At 37.4% G+C, this 27941-nt stretch overlaps 1 long non-coding RNA gene across 16 annotated transcripts in view; it reads left to right on the top strand.

The window, feature by feature from the left end:
* LOC106505379 (uncharacterized) overlaps positions 1–27941 on the top strand; it is a 916097-nt gene that overhangs the window by 407886 nt on the left and 480270 nt on the right. For 7 of the 16 annotated variants that reach the window (XR_014824126.1, XR_014824122.1, XR_014824128.1 and 4 more), the window contains one exon: positions 4799–4880. The exons of 7 other annotated variants lie outside the window; for them this stretch is intronic. This is a non-coding gene — a long non-coding RNA (uncharacterized LOC106505379). Of the gene's footprint in view, positions 1–4798; positions 4881–5789; positions 8081–27941 lie in introns of those variants that run through there. 2 more of the 16 variants (XR_014824129.1, XR_014824131.1) reach the window with 1 other exon arrangement.

The following is a 27941-nucleotide window of genomic DNA, read 5'->3' as shown; positions in this document are numbered from 1 at the left end:
GTTGACAGCCTACTCTACAGCCACAGCCATACCACATCTGAGCTGCATCTGCAACCTGCACCACAGCTCATGGGCAATACCTGATCCTTAACTCACTGAGCATGACCAGAGTCCTTAATTAAATTGAGGAAGCATGAGTTGTGGGTTCGATCCCTGCCCTTGCTCAGTAGGTTGAGGATCCATCGTTGCCATGAGCTGTGGTGTAGGTCGCAGATAGGCTTGGATCCCATGTTGCTGTGGCTCTGGCGTAGGCTGGCAGCTACAGCTCCGATTAGACCCCTAGCCTGGGAACTTCCATATACCTTAGGAGCGGCCCTAGAAAAAGGCAATGAGACAAAAAAAAATAAAAAAATAAAAAAAGTTGGGTGACTTTATAAGAAGCCATTTCTTCCTTGTTATGACTAAAAGCAAAGGGATGGGGAGAGGAAATGAGTGTGGAATGGGCAGGTGATCCTTTTTAAGGATGGTGCTCCCACCAATCCAGTCCCTGCTTCCTCAATTTAATTAAGGAATCTTTGAAACATAACCCAACCAGATCCATTGATTTCACAACTTGAAGACTTTCTGAGAATATCTTCCTAAATTTTTACTTCTGAAAAATCTGTTCTGTTACTGACACACCATTCTTTCTTTACCTTCCTAGATTTGAATCCTGTAGCTATAGCAGCAGTGGCAGCAGCTCTGATGAGCCCTGGAACATCCTCAGGGCTCCAAAGCCTGTTAAATAGAAAGCTGTCAACTTTTTAAGATTTTTATCCTGAAATTGGGGAGGGGGGAGTCTATTGGGTTATGGATGATACTAACTTAACGATGGTTCCATATTGTTAGTATATTTAGGAGAAAGATAAAAAATGAAAGGAGTTCACTGGTGGCTTAGTGGTTAAGGATTCTGCATTGTCACTACTTGTGGCTCAAGTTTGGTCCCAGGCGTGGGAACTTCCATATGCCATGGGTGTAGCCAAAAAAAGTGAAGTAACAACAGTTTATTACAGAGGTGGATGCAAGGTTTTTTGTTTCTTTTCTCCTTTTTTTAAAAAAGCTAGATTTCGTAGGTTCAATTCTCAGATCTGACATTTGTAACTTAATAAATGTATAATCTTGGATAAATCATTTATTTTCCATATATTTCTATTTCTTTGTCTATAAAATGGGAATTATAGTAATGATAATAGTAATAGGTACCTCAAGGTTACTTTTTTACTTAGAATAAAACCTGATGCACAGTACTACTCTGCAGTTAAACATTGGACAGTTCAGCCCTTTTCTTGAAAGACTTTCCCCATTTAATCAGGGACAGCAACCAGCATACCTTGGTTGCTGTGTATCTCACACAGATTCAAAAACTCTTTATAATTATTTTTGAAGTTTGACACTTTCATACAGATTAAGGAAAATCTAGAGAAAAACTTGCTTTGAAGGCAAAATGTTAATATGTAAGTTAATAGTGTTCCTCTTAGGATGTTTTCTGCTGAAAACTCCCTTCTGTTAAAAGAAAAGCCTGTTCACATTCTCAGGATTTCCAACTATGTTAAAAATTGAAAAACATTTGATTGTCGAAAGTTTTACTGCATGTCAAAACTGGAATTTTTATGAGAATTTGATGGAAAAAATTTTAAGCTTATTTTTTTATCATCAAAACTAATAGATAGAACTTTTTGCATTTTAATTAGTTTTGGTAGTTGTTCCTTTTAGGGAAAAAGAAAAGATAGAATAAACTTGGAAAAAAGATATTTTCTATATATAAAAATAGAACTAAATAAAGTTTGATTAAAAATCCAAATATGTATTCCAATATTTCCAAACTTGTCTGATTTGGAAATATTGTATTGCAATATTTCCAAACTTGTCTTGATAATTCATATTTCTCAGGCTCATTCCTGAGCTATCAAATTAGAAGCTCTAAGAAAGTTTGTAGTAACAGTCTAGATGATCATATGATCAGAGAAGTATGTAAAGAACTAACAAGTGTTTCTCTGAATTAAACATGTCTTTTAAGACATTTAATTGTAAAAGATTTCTGAGAGGCTTGTGTTAATAAAAACTAATGCATCAATTTGAACTGAATAAAGTTTTCATTTTATAAACAGAACTAAATTAGTTATCTTAATTTCTTTTAATCATCTCACACTATTCAAATTAGTTATATTTAAATTTGTCATTTCCTCAGATTCGTGAAGTGTTTTGACTCTCCAACAGTCAAAAATAAGAAGTACAGACCACAGTTGAGATTTTCAAGTATAAATCTACTGTTGCTGGTTTAATTTGTGAAGGGATTTTAAATATTGATTTTTTTCCTGTAACAAATGATTTAAACTATCTGCCTGTTGGTGCCTGCCAAGCTATTGTGTGAAATTTTACCAGCTGGGAATTATCCCCTCATTGTCTGGTGTGATTAACACTTCCAGCTGTAGAATAATTAAAACGTCAATCAGTTCTGAAACAGAACACAACAGTTTCCCATTTGATCATCAGCTAGAAGACAAACTGAGGTGTCAAGCTCTCATCACAACAACGTGAACTCACGTCACACCCTTCTGTTTTTTGCCACCTACCCCTCTTCTTCCTTCACATACACAAACACACACTTGAGGTTGAATTTGGGTTCTGCTCAAATTTAGTTCTTCTATATGCCATTTTTTTCAAAATGTGTTTTGATTATTTTTAAGGAAAATTGGGGAAAGTGAGGTCAGAGAATTAAGAGATGGTGGAGGTTAGTGTTTTCTGAATAGTACATGTTTCTTGGACCATGTTAATACTTTATTAATCTTTTCCTTTTACTGAGATATAATTGGCATATAACATTGTGTAAGTTTAAGGTGTACAACGTGGGTTTTTTTTTTTTTTTTTTTTTGGAAGCATGTGGGGGGATCAGGGATCAAATCTGCATTACAGCAGCCATCTGAGCCACTGGGATGACAAAGCCACATCCTTAACCTGCTGTACCACAAGAGAACTCCCTACAATGCAGTGATTTGATATAACTGTATGTTGCAAAATGATTACCACCTATCGTGTTAGCTAACACTTCCAGCACTTTGCATAGTTACCACTTCTTTTTTTGTGGTGAGAACATTTAAGATCAACTCTCTTAGCAACTTTCAAGTATACAATACAGTTTTATTCATTAGAATCACCATCTGGTAGAACTTACTCATCTTACAATTGGAAGTTTGTTTAGTTTTGGAACTTCCTCCTTCCTGATCTGTTGGCACAAACCTGATATACCACCTCCCATACATAACCTCCTGTTCATCACCTTCTAGAACGACCGAACTTCTAGGCTTAGAAGATTTAAAAAAAAGTGATGGGAAATAAAATCCACAGCAGGTTGTCAAATGATTTACGCTTCTGAATATCCTAGAGCCTTCAGTCTTGTACCAACATGATGGCTAAAAATACAGTGTGGAAGCAGAAACTCAGATCCATACATCTCTCAAGTTCCAGCCCCACCTCTGCTTCTTAGATATTCTTTTATAGGTCTCAGTGCCTGGAGTCAGCAGCAGCTGTGTGACTTTTATGTTTTACTCTTAGAGTTCTTTTTAACTTAATTAAGTCTTTAATAGGAGTTTTATTTCCCTTAGAGGGTTATTGTGAAGTTTAAAGTGGCCTTAGAAGTAAGTACCCAAAATACCTGTTCCATCCAACATCTTTTTGAACTTCCTATTTTACTCAGAGGAATATTGCTAATCAGATATATGAAGTCTCTTGGATGCCTGTGATTCTCATGCTTGGTAACTGTCTCAAGAGGGGGTTATTTTAGTAGTTTCTTTTAGGTCTTTTAAGAAGTACTAGCAAAATGCTAGTGAGCAGGGGTGGGGAGGTGCAGATGGGTGGAAGCCGAAAAATTTGGGTTTCCGAGAAAGATCCTCTCATTTGAAGGAAACCGAGCATCTCTTTAGCTAGTGCCTGCTTTGCTGACAGGCTGAGCCCCAAGTGACACCGTGATGCCCTTGTAACTCATAGCTCCCATTTATACCACCCAAGAGTGTGTTTATAGACTTAAGTCTTAAAGCCCTTTTCTTGCTGTTTCCCTCCTTTTAAAACAGTTGTGCACACAAATGGTATTTATTAAATGTTGGGACTACTAAAAAATATGCTGCTTTTACTACTTTTTTCTCTTCAACTCTAAACCTACTTGTTCTAAAAGAGGAGATAAGGCAGCTGTAATCTTGATTTAGTTTTATGGGCAACAGAATTATTTTACTTATTCCTAGAGTCATTATTCCTACACATTAAAGGTAATCTTTTCCTCTGATCATTATGCATGCATTGAGAGCCTGAGATTTCCTCAGCCAGTGTTGGTCCACTGACCCCTTAAGATTCATTCTTGAAAAGGAAATTTGAAATCTAATAAAGGAGGTGAGACTATGGTTCAACAAAAGAAAATGCCTTTGAAAAATGACAGTGAAATTTATTCAAGTACAAGGTGTGTTCTTTGAGTTGTTTAAAAAAAGCAAAAAACAAAACTGTAGTTAGAATTTTACTCAGGGTAGCAGATATTTTAATGCCGAGGAGTCCCAAATGCAATGCTCTGGGCTATTTTTGAAGACTATGGTACATTAGTAAGCAAAAAATATGAAGTTATTCCCAAAATGTCAGCACTGCATCTGAATGGGTTCAAAGCAAGATCAGTCCATGCCCTGATGCCTGTGCTTTCTCTGTGAACACAATAACTACAAATACTGCCAGAGGGAAAAGGAAAAGGGCTTCTGTTGACTTCAAATAAAGGCGGTATCTGACAAAAGAGAAGCAAATGGTACCTGGATATGCCATTAACAAAAGCCTTGTACATCTACAGCTGCACTCAATGAGCACTTTGGAAATTAAAGAATTGCCAGCTTTTCCACTTTGGAACAAAAAACATTTGTGCTAAACAGCCGGTAAGTAAATGCAGTAAACATATTTTTACAGTGAATAGACTTGTTTTATATTTTGGGGACTGATTGTGAATTTCTACTGCTTCTTGATTAGCAAACATTTGGCAGTTCCTGAGTCTTTAGACATTAAAATGCCAAAACAGATTTTTATTCTCAGGCTGAGCTCCTATATATTTTTTCCCCCATCCTTCTAACAATTACCCTCAAAACATTTGAAAGCACTAAAATGTGCTCTGAAAACACATTTGGAAATGTTTTACCTGTGTGACTTTAATAAGCATGTAAATAAAAAAGTACTGGGTGGCTGTCGAATTTCATTAGGGCAGGGATGAAAACACAGTACATGTGGGATGACCTTACTGTTGGTGGGCACGTCCCCAGGCCTTGCCTTAGGACAAGTGAAGCTTTTATTGCTGTACAGCAAGGCTAGGAAAAACAGATGTTTGTGCAAAGCCTCTTGGGTTTCTCTCTTGGTAGTGAGACTCCTGTGCCGTTTTTTTGAAATCAATTTCTAGAAGACTTCAAAGTCCTCAACAATGACTTTTCTCCACGTTTACTTTTACAAGTCATCTCCTTATGAATTCTTTAATGAGACTGTATTGCGATTAACTCCTTTGGAGCTGTAACTGCTGGCCTACACCACAGCAATGCCAGATCAAAGCCGTGTCTGCAAACTACGCCACAGCTCACGGCAATGCCAGATCTTTAACCTACTGAGCAAGGCCAGGGATTGAACCTGTGTCTTCATGGATGCTGGTCATATTCGTTAACCACTAAGCCATGACGGGAACTCCGAAGATTTTCTTTTAAATCATAATTTTTGTGTATTTACACTTTGACTTTAGTCATTCTTTTATGAGATTGATTATATTGGTTTTGTATCCATCCTTTCAATATTATTTTTCATTATAGTTAGATTAACCAATGAATAGAAGCCAGTATTTTAGTCGATCAACTTTATACACAACTTGAAAATTCAGAGCATACCGGTAAGTAAAAGTTTAATTTTGAACCTCCTTACATCTTGGTTGTAATGCAGGATTTTGCAAATCTTTGATTATATGTGTGCGTTGTGTATGTATTTATGGTATGTGTTTCTGTATAAAATATATTTTATCATTATAATTACACTTTTTAATTAAAATATAGTGGCATTGTACTCCTTTTTTGTTTTTTTTTTTTGGTACAGATTATCACAGAGTGGTTGCAAACAATACACATTTATTGTCTTAGAGTTTAGGAGATGAACAGTCTTTAATGGATTACACAAAAATGGATATCAGCCCGTTACCTTCCTTCTGGAGGCTCTAAGGGAAAAATTTTTCTTCTTGCCTTTTTTTCATTCCCTAGAGGCTGCTTGTATTGCTTGGCTCCTGGCTCCCTTCTCTGTCTTTGCAGCCAGCAATTGCTTCACCCTGGCCTGTTTCCATCATCACCTCTCCTTTCCTCTGACTCTCACTCCTCTTGCCTCCTCTTATATGGACCTTGTGATTACACTGGTCTGATCTGGATGATCCAGGATACTATCCTCTTCTCCAGCTCTGAATTCTTAATTTAACCACATCAGCAAACTCATTTTTGCCATGTAAGGTAATATATTCATAGGTTCTGGGTATTAGGACTTAGGCATCTTTGGTGGGGTGTTTGGGAAAGGTTATCATTTTGCCCTACTCTAGGGTTCTTATTGGCACAAAATTCTCTAATAATAAAATTCTCACTACTCACCTCTCCCTTTGCAACACTTCCCATGATTTCTTAACCTCTCCTGAACTTCAGTGTTTCTATCCATAAAGTTTACCTATTACCTTAGGCAGTCATCCTGGGTGTACAGGAAATTAATGTTGATACAGCCTGCCCAGCCTTCCCAACACACCTTTTTTAACCCACTTTAGGACTTTCCTTACTCCTTCCCCCATAACTTCTAGAACAAACTTCTTCCACCTTCATGTTTTATTTTCTGGTGCTGCTTCTGTTCCCTGAAACTCAAGTGCAACTTTCTGCAGAAGGTCCCTTTTCCATTAGAGGACCTTACAGTGGCCATGAATTCTTTTTCTACCTCTCCTACTCAGGATGCAAGGAGAGGCATCCTCCTTATTCCTTGATGTCTCTTTCAGACCATTATTCTACCACCACCATTTAAAAATCCCTTTTTCCTTGAAGTTGATGACAACTGATGGTTACTTCCCTTTCTATGTTCATGACATGACCTGTTTACCTCTAAGACCACACCTTCATATTTTTCATTTTATCCTTTTAATTTTCTGACTTACAGGGATTGTTTCTCTCAAAGGCCTTGTTGTCTGCATACTTGTCATCGGGCAAACTAATTTCACCTTCAACAACAATGACCTCCATTGTTCAGACCTCAGAGCCTCCCTTAAGTATGAAAACATCTGTAACCTGGAAATCCCTTGGGACTGACTAGATGGAAGACAGTGCCCTCAAGTTTCCACTTTGTGCTCTACCCTTCTTTCCTTTCAGTGTCTCCCCTTCCCTTATTCTTTCCTCTGCCCGTTCTTCATTTTCATCTGACTCTCTGTTTCCATATTTTAGCCTCCTCCATAACTCTTTGTTAACACTCTGGAGCAGTACTTCTCAAACTGTCTGTGAGGTGAAAGACCAATTTTTATTTCCAAACCTACTGTCAAGTGATACTTTAGTAAAATACAGTAAGTATGAATTATTTTGGAATTAAAAATAAAAAGGCAAAACAACACTAAATACAATGGAAAATTTTTATTATAAGATTTAACAGACAAAATTATATTTCTTTAGGTATAATCAAAACAAATAAAATAGTATGAAATAAAGGAATTATAAAAATCAAACATAATGTATTGACAATGTGCTAATAAATGAGTAATATATGGAGTTCCCGTCGTGGCGCAGTGGTTAAGGAATCCGACTAGGAACCATGAGGTTGCGGGTTCGGTCCCTGCCCTTGCTCAGTGGGTTAACGATCCGGCGTTGCCGTGAGCTGTGGTGTAGGTTGCAGACGCGGCTCGGATCCCGCGTTGCTGTGGCTCTGGTGTAGGCCGGAGGCTACAGCTCCGATTGGACCCCTAGCCTGGGAACCTCCATATGCCGTGGGAGCGGCCCAAGAAATAGCAAAAAGACAAAAAAAAAAAAAAATGAGTAATATAGAGTATAGCTATATTAGCTGTGTTGCATTCTGCAATCATAACTCAACACAAAAAGAAAAAGTTTTAAGTGAAAAAGTACCTTCCCGTATTAACTCCCTATATGTTCACTCCAAATAAACACCACAAAGATAAAATTTGTTCTTTAAGGTGATAAACAAGCTTGTTTCTTGTCTCTTAACTTATCTAATCTAGAACATATTGATAACTATGCACTTGTAGGAGATAATGGATACCTAAATTGTTTCTATATTATCCTTTCCTAACACTTATGAACTAGTCTCAAAAGGTATATTGGCAGGAAGGTGAGAAGAGATTTAAAGTAATTTCAGGGAGCTTAGGATGTTTATTTTTATCTTTAGTTCAAAATGAATTAAGTGATGATCTGTTTTCAAAATTTATGTTAAATCCTTCATCAATAGGTGATTTTAATAATTTATCCTATAAAGTTGTACTTAAATTCAAATTATACTTAGATTAAAGAAATAAATTTTAGAGACATGAATTTTCTCTAAATGAAAATTTCTATACATTCTTTTGGAAGATGAAATTCACAACATGTGAGCACATGAGGTGTTTGATGATAACTTTTCAAAGATGAGCAGTATCTAGACAATCACCATTTTCAATGATAATTATTGTTAAACAATGGAACATATCCTAACAGCCTGTAGAAATTCTGTTCGTTTAAGATTCTAAATTTCATTTTTCCCCTTTGATTCATCTGCCATCAAAAAATATGTTCCATTCCTTCGTTGCACGGAAGTATTAAGATAATTAAAAACACCAAAGATATCAGACAAATAAACAAACCTGGCAGTAAGATCTCATCTTTAGAAGGCTAGGACTGAAATGGAAATGCACTAAGAATTTATTCTCAGTTAAAAACTTTTCAACAGAACTTTTTCCCTTAGTAAATATCATGCCTCACCACCAATAACCATTTTTAAAAAATAATCAGCTTTATTTATAAAACAGAGCTTGAACTCCAAACCACATGTGACTACTTTTATACATTTCATAGTTAGTTGTGGTTGTTGGCAATGAGGCTGAAAAAAAGAAAAGAAAATCTTCCTTCATACTGGAGTCATGTTGCCAGGTTGAATTGCAGTTATACTAAAAGAAATGCCATATTAGCAGTATCTGTGCATTCAACAAATTGCAATTAAAAATATGTCACTGGCTTTATTTGGTCAACTATCTGTCCTTCTTACCATTAGCCAGATCCCAAATTTTGAAGGTTGTTTCCATAGGAAACCGGTACTTGAGCTACCTTCTTTGCCCCAGATATACCTAACATTTTAAAACATCTTTGATGTAGTCTTTTACTTATATCTTGGGAATTAATATAAATTTTTATTCATAACAAACCAAAGTGCTTCTCTGTAAGAAGTCATCAAGTTGCACTGTTAAAGTGAGAATTATTGAACATCTACCTCTGCCAGCTTTTGAATTTCAATACACTTTCAAATAGTTCTTTTAATTTCAAATTACTTGTCTTCTTTCTTTATTTTTTAAAATAGGTTTAATCCATCACCAGCTGGTAGATCTCTGAAATAATATATTTAATTTTAGCACTTTGTTGTCAATGCTGACTAAAAACCCAAATTCAATACACAAGGAATTGTGTATGCTTTGTGGTAAAATCATTATGAACTATTGATACTCATTTTATGGAGTTACTTCCATCGTCATCATTTGGTTTGCTACTGTACTGTATATGGAAAAGCTGTATAGTGTTCCCGTTGTAGCTCAACAAAAATGAATCTGACTAGTATCCATGAGGACGCAGGTTGATCCCTGGCTCTGCTCAGTGTGTTAAGGATCCACTGTTGCTGTGAGCTGTGGTGCAGGTCGCAGACGTGGTTCAGATTCTCTGCACTGCTGGGCCTGTGGTGTAGGCCAGAAGCTACAGCTCCTTTTTGACCCCTAGCCCGGGAACCTCCAGATGCCACAAGCAGGGACCTAAATAGACAAAAAAAAAAAAAAAAAAAAAAAGCTGTTTCTTTTCTTGATTAAAAAAAAAAGTCTAATGAAGCTTATTTCTGTAAATTGGAATTGAAACATATAAATTTTATTTCCCTAATTCATTTAATTATATTGAATGGTAAATTTTAAAACAGACTTGGTTAAAAATTAAAATTATTATGAAGATAACAAGGTATAAAATTTTAATTATTATTTTTCTCATATTTTGAGTAACTTTCAAGTTATGGCTGGTGAATTTAAATCCTTAAAATGTGCACGCATTATATCGCTGTCACATGTGACTCAACATATAAGTATTAAACACTCAGTGAGGTCCATACCCTGCTGAATGCACTTGGATGTCATAGAAATGTTGAATTGCTTTAAGAGTTTTTAAACATTTATTTTCAATTTCTGTACTTATCTCTTTCCAGAAAAGTAAAAGAGGGATCTGCAGTAGCTCAGAAAACACACTTTAGTTTCAAAATTACAGGGCATAAAAATCTTCTGTGAAGTCTGTTAAAATGCAGATTTGAGGTCAAGATGTCTGAAGTACAGTCAAAGAATCTGAATTTCTCAAAATCCCTTTGATGTCTCTTATAGGGACTATTTAGGCTACAACTCTACCCCTTCAAGTAATGCTGATCATATTTTACTAATTCCTGAAACAGTATTTCTGAAAATGTTGCTAGGAATCACTTGGAGTGCTTGTTGTCAACAAAGGAGACTGATAGCCCTCGCTGCAGAATCTCTAAGAGCTGGGCTTGGGAATCTGCATCTTTAAAACTTCTACAAGACACCTATATATACACTCAAGGCTAAAACCTACTGGCCTGCATGCTATGTACTATCTGCTTTATTTCTAGTAATTTTTTATGTAATTTTCCCTCTTTTCTTTATTGGCTTCTGCTCACCTCCCCCAACATTTCTTCTGTCCTTTAATGAGGTAACCCAATCTTATGACATTAAAATATAAACCTCTTTTAATAAACCGATATTTCTAATTTAGACTTTTATCTCTTGTTTCATCCTATATTTGCAGTTACTCTGGGCAACTCATATTTTTGACATTGAAAAAAACTGAACGTATCTGCTCTCCTAAACTCTTTTATATGTTGATTTTTTTGGTTTCATTTTACTATTATGACCATTTCTCCAATCCTCTGGATCAAATCTTTAGATCTGTACTTATTTCTTTAGGTTATGGATAGGAAATCGCTCTGTGATTCTTACTCCCTGAAATATAGCCTTTTTGTAATCCCATCCTTTTGAGTGCAGGCAGAGAATCACACTAGACTATGGCAAAGGTGAAAGGATTGCTTGAAGGTATCTAAAGCCCCTAACTAACAAAGAAAGGTTGTCCTGGGCAGGCCTGACATAATCATGTGAACCCTTTAAAAGAGGGAGGGTCAATGCCTTCTCTGAAATAAGATATTGGACATCCCCTTTTCTTGCTGGCTTTGCAGAAACAAGCTGCCATGAATCATACAGCTGCAAGGAAATGAATCCTGCCAACAACATAAAGAAACATGGAAGTGGATCCTTCCCTAGTCAAGCCTCCAGATGAGAATGCAGCCCTATCACTTTAATTTCAGCTGTGTGAAACCTTGAGCAGGGTACTGAGTAAAACCGTACCCAAGCTTGGGACCTAGAGACAATAAGTGTATGTTGTTTAAGCCACTAGGTTTGTGGTAATTTTTTACGCAGCAGTAGAAGACTAATAATACTTATTTTCTTTCAATTTCCACATTTGCTCTTCAGTCTCTTAAGCTCTGTCTCTTCTGCCTATATAATGTTTCTTATTCCCATCTTCCATCTTCTCACCACTATTCCTTTGATTCAGAATATCATTGATTCTCTTTTCTGTTCCCGGAATGGCCTTTTAATGGTTTCTGTCCTGTCTAGCTCACCCTAAGAACACCTGGAAGCACTGATCATGACTGTGGCTGAAAGGGGAGAAGGTCACAATGGTTCTAAAGTGAATTGGTTGATCTTTTTTTACTGTAGAATCGTTAAATGACAATGGTGTCCAGGACAGAGCTATTAGAAGGGTAGCTGAAAAAGCGTAATAAGGACTGGGAGACCCTAAAGATAAGTTAAGAAACTGAAAAATCACTGTGTTGCATACATTATCCAGGTGGACATTAAAAGTTGGAGTTCTCTGGTGGCTCAGCGGGTTAAGGATCCAGCATTGTCACTGCTGTAGGTAGGGTTACTGGTGTGGCACAGGTTCTTTCCCTAGCTTGGGAACTTCCACATGCTGTGGTTGTGGCCAAAAAAAAAGAGTATAAAATATGCTGGTTATTTTAATATTATAACTGAATATAAACGAAACAACCTATTTTATGTTGTTTCTTATGCCTTTGTTCATAGAAACATGACTTTTCAAGAAGAAATTAAAGAAAATATGTATTTTTATATAATCCTTTACAACTAATAAAAGTCATGTATTTCAAAATCCAGGCCAAAAAAAGTTTAACACAGTATAGGATAAAACCCTGTGATTTTCAAACCTACTAACAAAAAGTGACTCACTTAAGCTTTTTCATGCAGTGGTTGCTTTCCACTAGGAAAAAAACAAATGCCAGCGTTAATCAAACCTGCATGGAAGTTAATTAGAACCCCAAGAACAAGCGGATGGGCTTAGCACCTTGGATACATGAGTATCCTGTTTCTAAAGATGACCTCTAAAGGTTATATAACAATTAAGCCTAGCATAAGTCAAAAGCAACTAATTAATTTTTCATTTTTCCTTTAGTAATTTAGTCTTGCTCTTTGAAATATTTCTAAACAGAGAAACCCCCATTAATTGCGGCATATTGGTTGTTCAGAGGAGGGTAATGACCCTTTACTTGATTGTGTATACTCATCATTTAATTTATTTTTTATGTGTGCTTTAAAAACAACTCTCAAACATGAAGCAAGTTTAGTTAATAGCCTCATTAAATTTGAATGTAGATACTGAATTTTAGAGATGGGAAAACTTTTTAACACTGCACGGAAAATATTTTCTTATCCACCCATGAGTTCAGGGAGAGATGGCCCTAACTGCCCCGCAGACATTACCGGGCATGGCTACTTCATCATCCCAGACCCCTGGAGGCTTGTAGTGAAAGTGCTGGGAAGTAGTGCAGCAAGCTGCGCCTTCATCTCTTTCAGGGGAGAGATTTTCTCACTCGTTGGTTGCCCAGCCCAGCACTGATAAAAGATAGGTCAGAGGTCACCTCAAATGTTGCTGGGGCAGATTTGGTTATGTTATGTTATGTTATGTTATGTTATGTTATGTTATTATGTTTGTTTTCTATCATCAGTCCATCTGAGGTCCCACAATTCTGTGAATTGACCTGAGAAAACTCAGCCCTGTCTTTCTCTTTCACTTTGCATGCAATCAAGACAGCTGGCCTAGATTTTCTCTTACTGGTGTCCCCCATGCTCCTAAGTTGCTTGTACCTTTGGATTCCTCCCTTGGTTTTGTGGAGCATCCTCCCTCCCTTCCTAACTCCAGAGGAAAATTCACATCAAGACTGATATCCCAGATATGAACTGTTCCACAGATAAATATCCAATTTGTGAATTGTGATTTCAATTATTTAACAACTTTGATAACCCCATTACTTCCCTGCATTTGCTCATAAACAATAAAATAAAAATAGTAAATGCAAGTGTTTATTGAACACTAACAATGTGCAAACTATTGAAGACAGAGATTTAAATAGGGGTTCTGCAGTTGAGTGATTGGTAAAGGATGCAAATATGAGGAATAAAACGAAAAGAATAAGGATTCCTATGCCTGTTGAAATAGATCACATGCTGCAGATAGACTGCTGCTGTAGGCTTAGTGAAGCAGGAAGTCACAGCGCAAGGGATATCAAGGGATTGCCTTATGTGTAGGTAGACCTTTGTCTGGGGTATGGTCCCTTCTCCAGCCGAAATGCAAAAGGCAGTGAGTCCTAGCCTTGGGCTGCTCTGGCTGAACTTTCACTCTCCTTCAATATGTAGACTTCAGGCACACTTCATGAGGGACAAGCAAGGTCCTGGAAAACTGTATTCCCTTTCCCATTTGCATGAATTATTTTCATTCCTTGCTTCTTAGTTTCAGCAAAACAAACTGAACACAAATAAAACCAAGTCCAAGTCATCTTGCTTGTCAGTGTTGGAATCCTGATCAGACCTTTGGTCTGTTTACATGACTTTCTCCCCAAGTTCAACCCTGCAAATGATGCAGAAGTTTAAAAAAAGTGTGAGTCTGAAGAACTAAAATTAAGATATAGAAAATTCTGTGCAGAGAACATTGGCTGTGCGCTACTGAGAAGGGCAGCAGCTGAAAGGGCTAAAGAGTCTTGCATGCACAAGCATGGAGAGTGGCTGAGGGGAAGAGCTTTGGAGGTGTGTTCCTTTTTCATGTACTACACTGCCTGCGTAGATGCCCACCTGCCCCTCGTTAACTGATAGAAAAACAGCTGCACTTGCCCAGGACTACTGGGGTCAGCACTGTGACATCAGAGAGGCTCAAGACCATGCAGGCCAAGTTGCTGAGTTGCTGACTTCTATCAAGCCCTGTCTCCCTCTCTTCCTCTATCTTCTGTCCTGAGATCTAAATAACCAAAATGGAGGAGGGGACTAGGGAGAGAGCAGTATTGGAGTAGAGGTTCCCTGAGGGACAGTGCCACCTGTTGAGAAGCCACTGCCCTGAGCTACAATCATCCCACCTTAACCAAGCCGGGAGCAGCACACACTGCCTGTCTTACCCACGTTACCAGCCAAGACATTGATACACTCAGGGGACAATGTATTCACTGCCAAAAGAAGCCAGGTATTTGAGGGACAGTGTCATGATAAAGGATTGTGAAAGAGCATGCAAAACTTGATGAGCCAGACTTAATGAAATTGACAGGTCCAGAGTTAAAAATAGAAATAACATTCTCTAATACATGTTAAAATGAAGAAAAAGTAAGCTATTACAAAACATCACAAAGTGGAAAGATTGAGTATAAAGAGACAGTTTTATACTGGGTATTTTAATTGAGTATTTAATTGGAATTAAATAATAGGTGAGATAAAAAGCAGAATGATTACAATTAAAAATGAATAAACTAGAAGATTAGGTCAAGAAACCCTGATGGAAAGAATTAGGAAGCTAGAAATGATAAAAGTTAGGCTATATAAAATTTAATAGACATACAAATTTACATATTAAGAGAAAAGGGAGAGGAAAATTGAATGGAGAGAAAATCATTGAGGAAATAATCATGTACGATTTCCCCGCACTAAAGCAAGGTTAAATAAATCATATTGAAAATATTACTAGGATGCCAAATAGGATAAATAAAGAAAAACTCACATGCAGATAAATTATGGTAAAATTTAAGAATGTCAATAATATTAAGAAAATTCCAAAAGCTATAGACAGCTCAGATATTCACAAAGGAAAATGACCTAGATTGACCTCAGAATTTTCTGTAGTGACACTGGAAATAAGAATGAGTTCACAATTGTGAAGGAAAAAAACTTGAACATGGGATTTTATTCTATTTGTTATTATTATTGATGAATCAGAGGCTCAGTGTAGACAACTCTAAGAGTTAAAAACTTTAGGGGGACCAATCTGAGGGTAACCCCCCACAATTTTGTGAGTTTTACGTCCATGTGATCAACCAAGCCCTCACAGTAAGTATTAGGGAAAACCCCTTTTGAGCTACTGGCAGGAGGAGAGGAAAAGAACCATTTTGAAATATGCCAGAGCCCTCTGTTCTTAACAAGGCCTGCCCTCTGGGGAATTTACTTAACAAGCAGCTAACCTACTGGGATAGTATTAGAGCCTAAATGACCTGGGGGAAGGGAAGTACCAATCTGGAGCCCATTCTAACCAACCTCTCCCATCTAAGATTCACAAAGGTCCACCTGATGGGCGATCTGCAGTCATCTTTGTAAGAGAAGCAACGTGACAGGGCAGAGTCTAGATTTCTGTGGGCTCAGCTAAAGTGGCGGAGGATGGGGCAATGACAGTAGCAGAATTTAGACCACAGCTGAGATATCTAAAAGAGAGAAAGCAAGAGAGAGAATAGTAATAGGAAAGCATGGGATCAAGGAAGCAATTTTCTCCCTTCCTCCTCATCCCTTTCCCCCTCATACCCCAGTTCTGGTACAACCTTGAGTTCTACAAAACGGGACTTCAGCCAACATTTCCATCTTTATGTAAGGAAACTTTTAAAGACAGTTTTTTAGGTGCAAAAGATAAGTACTATATTAATAGGCTTTGGGGGAGAGATCACACCAAAAGAGAGGCTGAAGATGGGAGAAAGAGGGAGAAAATTAGTTTAGTGAGGCTGTAGTCCAAGACTGAGGGGATGGAAGGAGAATTAAGATCAAGGATTAGACCTTACCACAGGCAGGATTATCTTCAAATATAATACAAAGAATAAATTGGGGAAAGAAGGGGCATAAACATTTGTATGCAGCAGGGAGAGAGGTTGAAGGAATTCATGGGGTGGAATTGCTTTTATTTCTCTGTGAATTAGGAGGCAGAATAATCTGCTAGAGGTGGTATCAGGTTAGGAGCTTGGGAACAGAAATAAAATATGAAATTGAAAAACAGGGCCTTTTCCTTCACTGGAATGGGCCCAGTCTCAGGATGCTCAGTAAATGGCCATGTCTAAAGCACCTGAACTGCTTTCCTTGCTATAAATCTTCCTTACAAGTAGAAAGCCATGGCAAACAACCTGTCACAGAATTCCAACTGAGTGCTAAATGCATATTTTTCTTTAAAACCTCCTCAACGATCCCTAAACAGATGGCCTTCCACAGTTTACTTCACCAGAACATCTTGTCAGGCCAAGCCTGTTTAGCTTTGAAGATGACATAAGTCATAGCAGTTTGCATTGGGCTGACTGTATTTCACTGTAGAACTATTCACCTACTCATCATTTACACAAGCCCAACAGCTTTTATAAAAACTAAGTTCAGGACAAGAAAATGTGATGTCTAATTACTTCAATTCTATTGCTTAAAATGTGTCAGAGTCCACATCCTAATTGGGATCAGGGCATTGTTTTTTCATCATGGAGCCCAAGAGGACTGCATGACCTGGACCCCTCCACCTCATCACCTGTTCGTTCCACAGTCTTGTCATTTTGGTGCATAGTCTTATTCTCAAAATCTTCAGACCTAGTTTTCTCTCTGAGCCTTCACACAGGCTATTTTTCTCTGTACCTACAACACTCACCTCCTTGTCCTTTATCATGCTAATTTATACTCATACTTTATGTCTTGGCTGAGATATCACTACTGAGAATTGTCCCTAATCTTCCACATAAGCTCCTCCAGCACCCTGTGTTTCTGCTTTGCAGTTGCCTCTTTGTCTGTCCATCTCCCTCCATATTTGTAGCCTCATAAGGTCAGAGACCATATCTGAAGGGTCACTGTTCTTTCTGTAGTGCTTTGAACGTAGTTCCTGGCACATAGTAGGAATTCAGAATATACTTATTGAATTAAACCATGGTTTTACTATTTTCTGAATTTCAGAGAAAAGTATATAAACTTATAAGAGTAGAGCCTGGAGAGATGATCTAGCCCTGGTGCCACCTTTTACTAGCTCCATGACCTTGTAAAACTATTTAAATGTCTTTGATCCTTATTCTTACTTGTAAAATAGAGTTCAGTCTACCTAACCCTCTCCCTCATTATTTTAAGAAGCAAATGCATATGTGTCTTGCACAGATAGCACAGAGATAGGATAGTATAAATGATAGATTCTAGCTCCAGTTACTTTTTCCATTTAAAACACCAATACCAATATTTTCTAATTGTTTTCCTCCTTTTCTTCTCCTTTTACTCATTCTATCAAGATGACAGCATAGGGTAAATTTGAAAACATCTATTTATGCAATTGGTGAAGATATCAATAGTAACTAAAAATAGCTAATATATACTAAGCAATAACTCTGTGTCTGGTGATGTGCAAAGCAGTATATGTACTATAATCCTAGCACTTATTCTTTATTAGTTTATTCATGATATTCATTGTTATAGAGGATGAAGTCACTTAGTCTTCTCACAGTCAGTGGTGACACTGGAAGACAAGACTGAGAATCTACTCCATTATCTTGATGAATCAGGTAGGCATATTGTATGCCAACTATTTCTTTTGCCTTCCATCACCTTTTCATGCCACTAGTACACAATATTAAAGAGGAGATACACGAGGAGGAATTGACTCTAAGCTCTTCTCTCACACAATTTTTACTCACAAACTATGCCAGTCTAAAGTGATATAGATATGCCCCCTTCTACTCAAACATGTCACTGATTTCTGGCCTATTTTCTTCCTAAAACTCCCAAAAATATGCTTGACATTTTAATGTCACCGAGACATCATGTCGTTGTGTGTGTGTGGTTTTAAATTATATATGTAATTATTTGCTTATCCTCATATTGTTCTGTTTTCCCAACTGGTTTTTAGCTACTTAAAGGCAGAAACTGTGTCTAATTTGCCTCAGTACCTCAGAATCTCATCTTGTATGAGTCACATGGTAGCTTCCTAAAACTATTGTTGAGTGAATGCATTTTGAATAACATCATACTGCTCCACTTGCACATACAGAGACACACACACAGACAGACACAAATACCTTCTAGGTAATTGATTTGGCTCTCACAATTTTGTGTACCTTGCAGGGATTTATTTGGATTAGGTAAAAGACACTGAGCAGTGCTGGCTCCTATGGAAAGTTAGGGCTCTAAGAGGAACATCTGGGAGAAAAGGGGTTTACAAAATAGATAGGTTTTGCTTCTCTGTTAAAGACTGGAGAAGTGAGAAAAAATGTGAAACTAAGTGTGCTAACATGACCTTGGACCATATTCTGCACTCTGAGTTAACCTTATTCTGCCACCTCAGTCAAAATAATTTTCTCAATTAAGGTCTGTGTTCTCATCTGTCAAATAAACGTGCTAAAAATGACCTTCACAGGATAGTCCTCAAGAAGAGCTAATAAATGATTGCAAGACTCTGAGAAAAGGAAAAGCACTGGGTAAATCTTGAATAATAAATCAGGACCTTTATGTACTAAGTCAAACTGAGAGGCATTTAATTTGGAATCTTCCAGTGTTTGGCCATCTCCTAAAGGAAAAAGGATCACAATAAATGTATATATAAAAGAAAAGCTGACAGTTGAAAAACTAAAATGAAAAGTAACAACAAAACTACGTTAGAAGATGCCTTCAAGGAGACGAGTTTTCAGAAAGTTGAGCTCTCAATTTAGAACATTTCTTTCTCTCTAATTGTTGTTCTGCGTGCTGCTGCAATATGATGAAATGGCCATAAACTTAGTGTGATAGGCTTGCAGAATAACTTAATTATAATTTAACATTTACTTTCGTGCTATGCAATTACTTACATTGCTTTTTGCTGAAGACAATGCATTTAAGCAGCTGCACACAGTGCAAAAATAGCTGACAGGGTCAATTCTAAAGTTATGCTAAGGTTTAGTTACATTCCTTTTTCACCCAGTGGACTTAACAAATTAGGCAGTATGAGACTGGTTAAAAGAAAATCAGAAAATAATCAGGTACCTTTGACTCTCCTCTAAACCTTTTCAAGATCTAGCTCTTTGAATTTTATAGATTCCTTAATCTTTGGTGGGTCAGTCACTGTTTTTCTTTGTGTAACCGTTATCATTGGATAGTCAATATTTTTTTATTAATGAACATTCTGTGAGAATTGTACTAATGATGCATACAGTAAAAAAAAAAAAGCTGTTGTTTATGAGGTTAAATTTATTCCCAAAGCCAGCCATTGACATATATTGTGCATCTACTCCCTAGTATTGTACAAGACTGGTGGTTTTAGGTGTTAGGCTTTTATTCTGTACTCTAGATTCCTTTTTACCTTTCCCCTTACTGAAAGTTTGTATTTACCAATAATTTGCACATACACAGTTTAATTGCAAAGTATTTGTTGCTTGGTTGCAATGCAGAAATGACTATATAAAAACATCACTTAAAATATATTTGCGTTAAATACCATTTCCATGTTCTTTGTGACTTGAGTATTAGTCTATGTTAATTTTAAAGTTAACAGAGCTATCTTTTATTACTGACGTATCAATTTTGATTTGTATAATTTAGAATTTGGGGTGATTCTGATAGTAAACAGGCTCTGTTAGAAGTTCTAAGTAAAGGGCATAACTTAAAGGCTAATACTTTTAAATCTTACAGGAGACACAAATTATTTAGTCTATTTGCACATTTTATAGTAGAATAACATTTTTTAACAGTTTTAATGAGATTAATTAACACATAATTTCACCCATTTAAGAGGTACAATTCAGTGTTTTAAAATATATGTAACGGAGTTCCCGTCGTGGCGCAGTGGTTAACGAATCCGACTAGGAACCATGAGGTTGCGGGTTCAGTCCTTGCCCTTGCTCAGTGGGTTAACGACCAGCGTTGCCGTGAGCTGTGGTGTAGGTTGCAGACGCGGCTCGGATCCCGTGTTGCTGTGGCTCTGGCATAGGCCGGTGGCTACAGCTCCGATTAGACCCCTAGCCTGGGAACCTCCATGTGCCACAGGAGCGGCCCAAGAAATGGCAAAAAGACAAAAATAAATAAATAAATAAAATAAAATATATGTAATGATTGTGCAGCCATCACCACAAGTTAATGTTCACCCTTCTTAAAAGAAACCCTATACTGTCAGCCCTAAGCCCTGTCCTCCCCTCCCTGTAGTCCTCAGCAACCATTCATTTAGTTTTTGTCTCTATGGATTTGCTTATTCCTAATATTTCAAAGAAATGAAATTGTATGATAGGTCTTTTATGATTTGATTCTTTCACTTAGCAAAATGCTTTCAAGGGTCAGCAATGTGGTAGCCTGTGTCAGTACTTCTTTTTATTTCTAAATAATATGCATTGTGTGGCTGTTACACAGTTTTAGTACCAGCTGTTGAAGAGACAGTTATTTCCCAATTGAATGGAATTGTTTTCCTTGTCAAAAACTAGTTAACCATAGGTGTGTGGGATTATTTCTGGACTTTTTTTTTTTCTTTTTGCCATTTCTTGGGCTCTTCCCTGGGCATATCGAGGTTCCCAGAATAGGGGTCGAACCGGACCTGTAGCCTCCAGCCTACCCCAGAGCCACACCAACGTGGGATCTGAGCCACGTCTGCGATCTACACCACAGTTCACAGCAACACTGGATCCTTAACCCACTGAGCAAAACCAGGGATAGAACCCACAACCTCATGGTTCCTAGTCAGATTCATTAACCACTGAGCCTCAACAGGAACTCCCTATTTCTGGACTCTTGATTCTATTCCACTGGTCTTTATGTCTATCTGTATGCCAATACCATACTCTTTACTGTATCTTTGTAGTCTGGACCACATATATCCCATATGAATTTTAGGATCCATTTTTCTATTTCTGGAAAAAAAGGCTATTGGAATTTTGATAGAATTGCATTGAATCTGTAGATTGCTGGCTAATTTTGGATTTTATCTGGGACATTTGGTGTATTGTATTATGTGAGTTCATTTAGTTACTGTGGAGATTGTTGAGTGTGTGTGTTATCAGTTAATAGACCTGCACACGTTTAGGCTGAAAGTTCACAACTACCTTCTGGGAGCTTTGGTTCCAGGTTGGTTCATTTTCCAAAGAGTTTGCAGTGCTAAATCCCATCTTTATGCCATCCAGAATCTGAGACCTTCAAGATAGTCTACCAAGAGTTCAGTTCTCAGAGCCATTGTTTTGCTGTTGAGGGTCACATTCATGCATGTGTAGCTGCGACTGTATACAATGTTACAGGATTACTTTGTTGAATTCCCTCTTCATTGAGTCTCTTTGACACTTTCTGGTCCTCAGAAGGTCCCACCCTTCTCATCTGTCAGAAAGCTAGGGCTTTTGTTTCCCACTCTGCTAGGTACTTTTCACAATTGTGTCCACCTCTGAGTTCAAGCAGCATGTCCATAGCCAGAGAGAAAAAGAATTGGGATATTCTCCCACATTCTCAGGATTACCATTTTTATTAGAAAGAATGGTTCCTTTCCCTTAGAATCTTAGTACCTGGCCAACTGTTGCTGCCTAGCCCTGTCACCACTGCCATGGGGTTTCCTGAGACCAGAATAGAGAAAATGGAAAAACAAAACAAAACAAAACAAAAACAAAAACAGTGAATTTTCTCACTCTCTTTAATCTTGGAGCTCTCCTTTCCCTGATGTTCAGACCAGAAATAAAGGTCTCTTTGGGGAGCATTTTCTGCCTGCACTGAAATTGCAATTCTGGCTTTTGTGCTACTTTTCATTCTAGGCTGGGAGATATTGGAGGAAAAATATAAGAAACTCATCCTTATTTTGGTCTTACTTTGAGTTCTGTTTTTTTTTTTTTTTCTTATTCTATCTACTACCGTTTCATTTTTCAGATTCTTCAGATAGCTGTTCAGTGCATCTGTCTAGGTTTTTAGTTGTATTCAATAAGGGAAAGACCAGATGAAGTACATTTACTTTTATCTGAACTGGCACCAGAACCTTAAATGAATATTGAAAAGATAATATTAAAATAGATTGTTTCTTATTTCTGTCTATTTCATTTACTTGTTTTCCCTCCACATATTTTTAGTTCTATATTTTCTAAACCATTCCAGGCAAATGGCACAAATTCTTAAAAAAAAAATCCCTTATAGAACAACATGCCTGACTCTCTGCTGATATTTTGCCTTGAGCTTTCTTTATCACCAAGAATTTGTTCTTTATATTATTTCACCAAATTTAATGTTTACTTTCTCTAGTTCTACCTATGGCATTTCATATCATTTTCTAGATAAGAAATTGTTAGTAAATATTTAGAGGGATTGGGAACTTTAGTTGTATCTATTTAAATAAAAATTCTTGTAGGTATATACACACGCTTAAGAACAATGACACAGGGGAGTTCCTATCATGGCTCAGTGGTTAACGAACCTCACTAGTATCCATGAGGATGCGGGTTTGATCCCTGGCCTTGCTCAGTGGGTAAAGGATCCAGCATTGCTGTGGCTCTGGTGTAGGTTGGCAGCTACAGCTCCTATTCAGCCACTAGCCTAGGAACCTCCATATGCCACAGGCGTGGCCCTAAAAAGACAAAAAAAAAAAAAAAAAAAAAAAAACCAACCAAACAAAACAAAACAAAAAACACAAAAACACAGTGAAAGGAATAAAAGGAAAGTTTCAATTTCCTCCTCCCCTTAGAGGAGCAGACTAAATCTCCACCTGTTGGCTGTACATATACATTCCATAGAGCTTGCTGAATAGATGCTTCAAAATAATATACATATGCAAAATGATGATTTTTAGGTAAACTCTTACTTCTGATTGAAAACATATATCCTAGAATTTTTTTCTCTCTAATCTTATGGTCATCACAACTCATTATATATTTTCCACTGAGTAGTTATTTGTATACCAAATATTTTGTGGTGTTTAATAATAGGAAGACTCTAGGTAAGTTCAAATTTAACCTGTTGAGTGAGTAAAAACCCTGGAAGTGAGGGTAGGAGTATAGGACAAAACCTCAGCATTGACAAGAATTATATATGCCTGACCTTGTGTGAATATGAGAAACCAAACCGATTTATAAGTAAGCTAGTATGGGCAGAGGTAAAGATTTTTCAGAATCTGAGATGAAAAAAAAACAAAAGCAAAAACAAAAAAGAGTTATGTTCCCCTAAGGTGGATCTTTTTGTGGTAGCAATAACACAATAGGCAATACTTGCATACCCAGTGGACTATTTAATATTACTGTGACTGAGAACAAAAGACTTCAAAATTTCCCTAGCTCTCTTGTTTAAATCTATATGGGAATACAGATTTAGAGCTAAATGGAGCACAATCACACAGGGAGCCTCTGGAGGCTACAAGGACTATGAATATTGATAGGAATTCACTTCTGTGTTGTGTTCTGAACAAATGACAACAGAGTAGTAAACAACTATTTCCTTGGAGATGCAAATAGATTCCATAGGCTGTGAACTGAGACTCTTTCCCACTCAGATCTTATTCAAAGCAAACTGTATTTAGAAGGGTACACATACCCTACCAATTAGACTGAGTATGGCAAACCAGAAACAAAGAGAATTAGTTCCAACATATTATAACTATAAACAAGACTTTTTTTCTCTCTCTTACCAAGTAGCCTACAGAGGCATTTCTGTTTCACACTTTTAGAAATAAATGAATTCATTCTAGGAAAGTTGCTATTGAGCATTTAGCGAGATTTTGCTGCATCTGAATTCTATGAATGCTATCCTTCAGAAAGACATAGTATTTTCTGGAAAATTGTTGCTAATATCATTTTTACTCATGTTGAAAAGCTCAATTTTCCAAAGAGGAAAACTTCTCTCTGGAGTTGGCAAAGTTTCATAAGTGACGTTTCATGACAGAATGCCATGAGGAGAGCAGGGAAGGTTAAAAAAAAATTAGAATAGTTGATGAAGACTCTGAAAATGATATTCTGAAGAGAAAAATAGAATCCTTTCTTTTGGAGGAGAAAATCAGCAAGTTGGATGGAAATTTGAAGAATGAAAAATGTACTCAATCATAAAACCCTCAGAAATAATGGGGTTGAATAGTAAAGTTGCCCTAAGAATTTAGCGTGTTGTCTAAAAATAGTTACTTTAAAGCATTAGCTTAAAGAACAATAATTTTTTAAAGCAGGTACATTTAGATTATTTACAAAATAGACAAAGGAAGTAAGTTTTGGGTATTGCTTAATTAGTACAGGGAAAAACAGTCTCAAAGTCTATTTTGGAAAAGCTGTGGATTTTCTGAGAACAGGCCACATATTATTCTTTTTGTTTACAGGATTCAAGTTGAGGTATAAATACAGAGATAAACCAAGAGTCTTAGCAAATCTAAGGTACCAGTCTATATGGATGTTCAGATATTACTGACAATCCAGTAAGATGGAGGGGAAAAAAGTATTTTACTGACTTCCCCTTAGGAAGACCATTGCATTCTGTTAGAAGGGATTCTTTGATATGTCCTGTCTCCCTGGGGTGGGCAGCTAGATCTCAGTGAATGTGCTCAAGCAGTAATGGATAACCAGAAAATTGCCCTCTAGAGAACATTTTAGTGTTGTCCAGTAGCAGGTACATGTTTGCCAAAGAGCAGAGGGACAGATGAGCAAGAACAAGATGAAGAGGAGTTTGAGCTTTGCCACCAGTAGCCCTCATTGGGTCCTTCTGACTTGATATCCTCTCTCTCCTCTCTAAGTAAATATTTTAAATATTTACGCAACGTCTGTTAAAAGAGACAGAAAATCCTTAGCCTCCTTGGAGCACCCACATGATTCAGTCTGGATCTGCTAATACCCCGCATTTGTAGTTGCTATACACATGTTGAATTACCTTTGTTTCCTTTCTTGTTAGAGGATATTTCTGCTAATGGGAAGTAAGAAAACTCAATCTTTTTTTCACCCACACATTTGAGAATTAGGAACCTAGATTTCGCAGATTCTATTGGAGAGCGACATTCAATTTTATCAGGTTTCTTAAAACATCACTTTTGTGCCACAAATTGGGCTGTCCCAGCTTCCCTATATTTCCTCATTCCTGGGCTCCTAGTAAATGTACCATGCAGAGCTGTTCTCAAATATGCATGAGCACTCACATCTCACATTCTCAGTGTCTTTCCAAGATGCAGCTAAGGCCCTATGAGCTGAGGGTATAGGTCAGTTCTTTTATCTTGACACACTTGCAGCCAGCTGACCCAATTATGGCCCTGTTTTCTCCAACCATCATTAAAGATGTAAGTCCCTTAGATCATCCATTTTCTCTTTAGTTTTCTCAACCCACTACTGTCTTCCCTGGCCAACTCCCAAAATTTCAAATGTACTGTCTGAAAAAATTCTGTCCTTTGATATTAGACTCCCATTCATCCTGTCACCTCACAGATCCTTCCCTACAATGGCTGCTCCCAAGTGAGCACTGGCTCTTTCTTGAAGAAATCATCTTCATTGCAGCTTTCATCAGTAGAAGGAAGGCTGTCGTTCTCCCAAACCCTACTGATATTCTGCCCTGTGTTTTAGGTCTGTGCCAGAGGCTGCTGGTTGTCCCTGTTTATTCAATCTCCTTTCTTGATGGTGGTAATAGATTGCCCAGTTCTTAGCTGAGTCATAGTCATCTTGAGTAATGATATCCCCCCAAATCCTTTACAAATGGCTGGCACGCGACTAAGTTCTGATTCATAAGATGTCAGCAAAAATAGTCCATATAACTTCCTCAGATACCTTTCAAAGACAAGCACTCCTCCTTCTTCCTCCTTCCTATAAGCTGGATGGTGGAGTTGGATCACCTGTGACTTAAGAAATGCAGGTCACAAATTAGTATATCACACTCATACCTATTGCCATTCTCAGAGCATAAGCAATAACTATAGGTCAATCATTTGGAGTGTAATTTCCCTTTCTTTCTTTCTTTCTTTCTTTCTTTCTTTCTTTCTTTCTTTCTTTCTTTCTTTCCTTCCTTCCTTCCTTCCTTCCTTCCTTCCTTCCTTCCTTCCTTCCTTCATTTATTTATTTTGATTTTTAGGGCTATAGCCACAGCATATGGAGGTTCCCAGGCTAGAGGTTGAATCAAAGCTACAGATGCCGGCCTACACCACAGCCATAGCAACGCAGGATCCGAGTTGAGTCTTCGACCCGCACCACAGCTCATGGCAATGTCAGATCCTTAACCCACTGAGCAAGGCCATGAATAGAACCCGCAACCTCGTATTCTAGTCAGATTCATTTCCATTGCCAGGATGGGAACTCCAGGAGTGTAATTTTCTAATTTAAAATATCTAACTTTTATTTTGAAGAAAAATAGATAATCTATTCCATTTTTATCGAATTCTGAAACAATTTCTGTATCATTCTGACAAGTATTTGCTAACCTTTCTTTAAAAACTGCTCAAGAAGGAGCTCACTACACATAACATAATTCATTAGTATTTTTTTTACATTGATATAGTTATTTCAGTGGCACTTTGGAAGGATGAAGGAATACATGGACTCAAAGCCCATCTTGAACCTAGAAGTCCTATAAAGTTTGCATCTCTCTCTCTCTCTCTCTCTCTCTCTCTCTTTTAACATCCTGGCGTATGGACGTTCCCAGGCTAGGGCATGAATCAGAGCTGCAGCTGCCGGTCTATATGCCACAGTAACCAGTAACGCAACCTATTCCAGATCCTTGACCCACTGAGTGAGGCTAGGGATCGAACCTACATCCTCATGGATACTGGTCAGGTTCTTAACCTACTGAGCCACAACAGGAACTACTGCGTCTCTTTTAATGTTAACACCTCTTTGTAACAAACTGATATTTGTTTCCCTTTGGTTCTCTCCTTTGGTTCTTAGCTGGGTTTGGAGAAGACCAGGTTAGTAAAGAGACCTTGTTTGACAGATTGAAGAACACATACTCTCTTTAAAGAAGGTGATGTTTATCAGCTCCAGACAACTGTATGATCCAAGAAATCACTCTTTTATCCTGCCCATAAGTTCATTTATCCTCACTTTTAGAAATGGGTTTCAATAAACAGAAGCAAAACTAAGTAACACTAAAAGGGCAAGCATAACATATCTACAGGCTCCACTTTGCCTAAGGTCCCCAGAATGCAACAATGACATGGTTTAAGAATATCCCCTCTGCTCTGGACCTTTTTTGTATCACCAGCTCAGTTATGCCTTATAGTTGAAAAAATGATAAAAAAAAAAAAAAAAAAGTTCTGAAAGCAGGAAACCTGGGAACTTGGGAGACTCAATATCTCTGAGGTGCCTCTTGGCCAGAGACAGTGAAACTATGTGTTTGACATGGTCAATTCCATCAGTGGGGCTGGGCCTGATAGGAAAAGTGATGGATATATTTCATGTATGGACATGATTTCTCTCTTCATATGACTTTAATCATCAATAAAGCCTTTTAAGGCAGAGTATCAGTATTGTGCTAGCAT

Source organism: Sus scrofa, chromosome 13 (genome assembly GCF_054392235.1).
Source record: "Sus scrofa isolate SSC_HxYL_T2T_F1_AM1 chromosome 13, Sscrofa_HxYL_maternal_Yorkshire_Landrace_v2.0, whole genome shotgun sequence".
NCBI classification, from domain to species: Eukaryota; Metazoa; Chordata; class Mammalia; order Artiodactyla; family Suidae; genus Sus; species Sus scrofa.
This window is presented reverse-complemented; position numbering and strand designations above follow the sequence as displayed.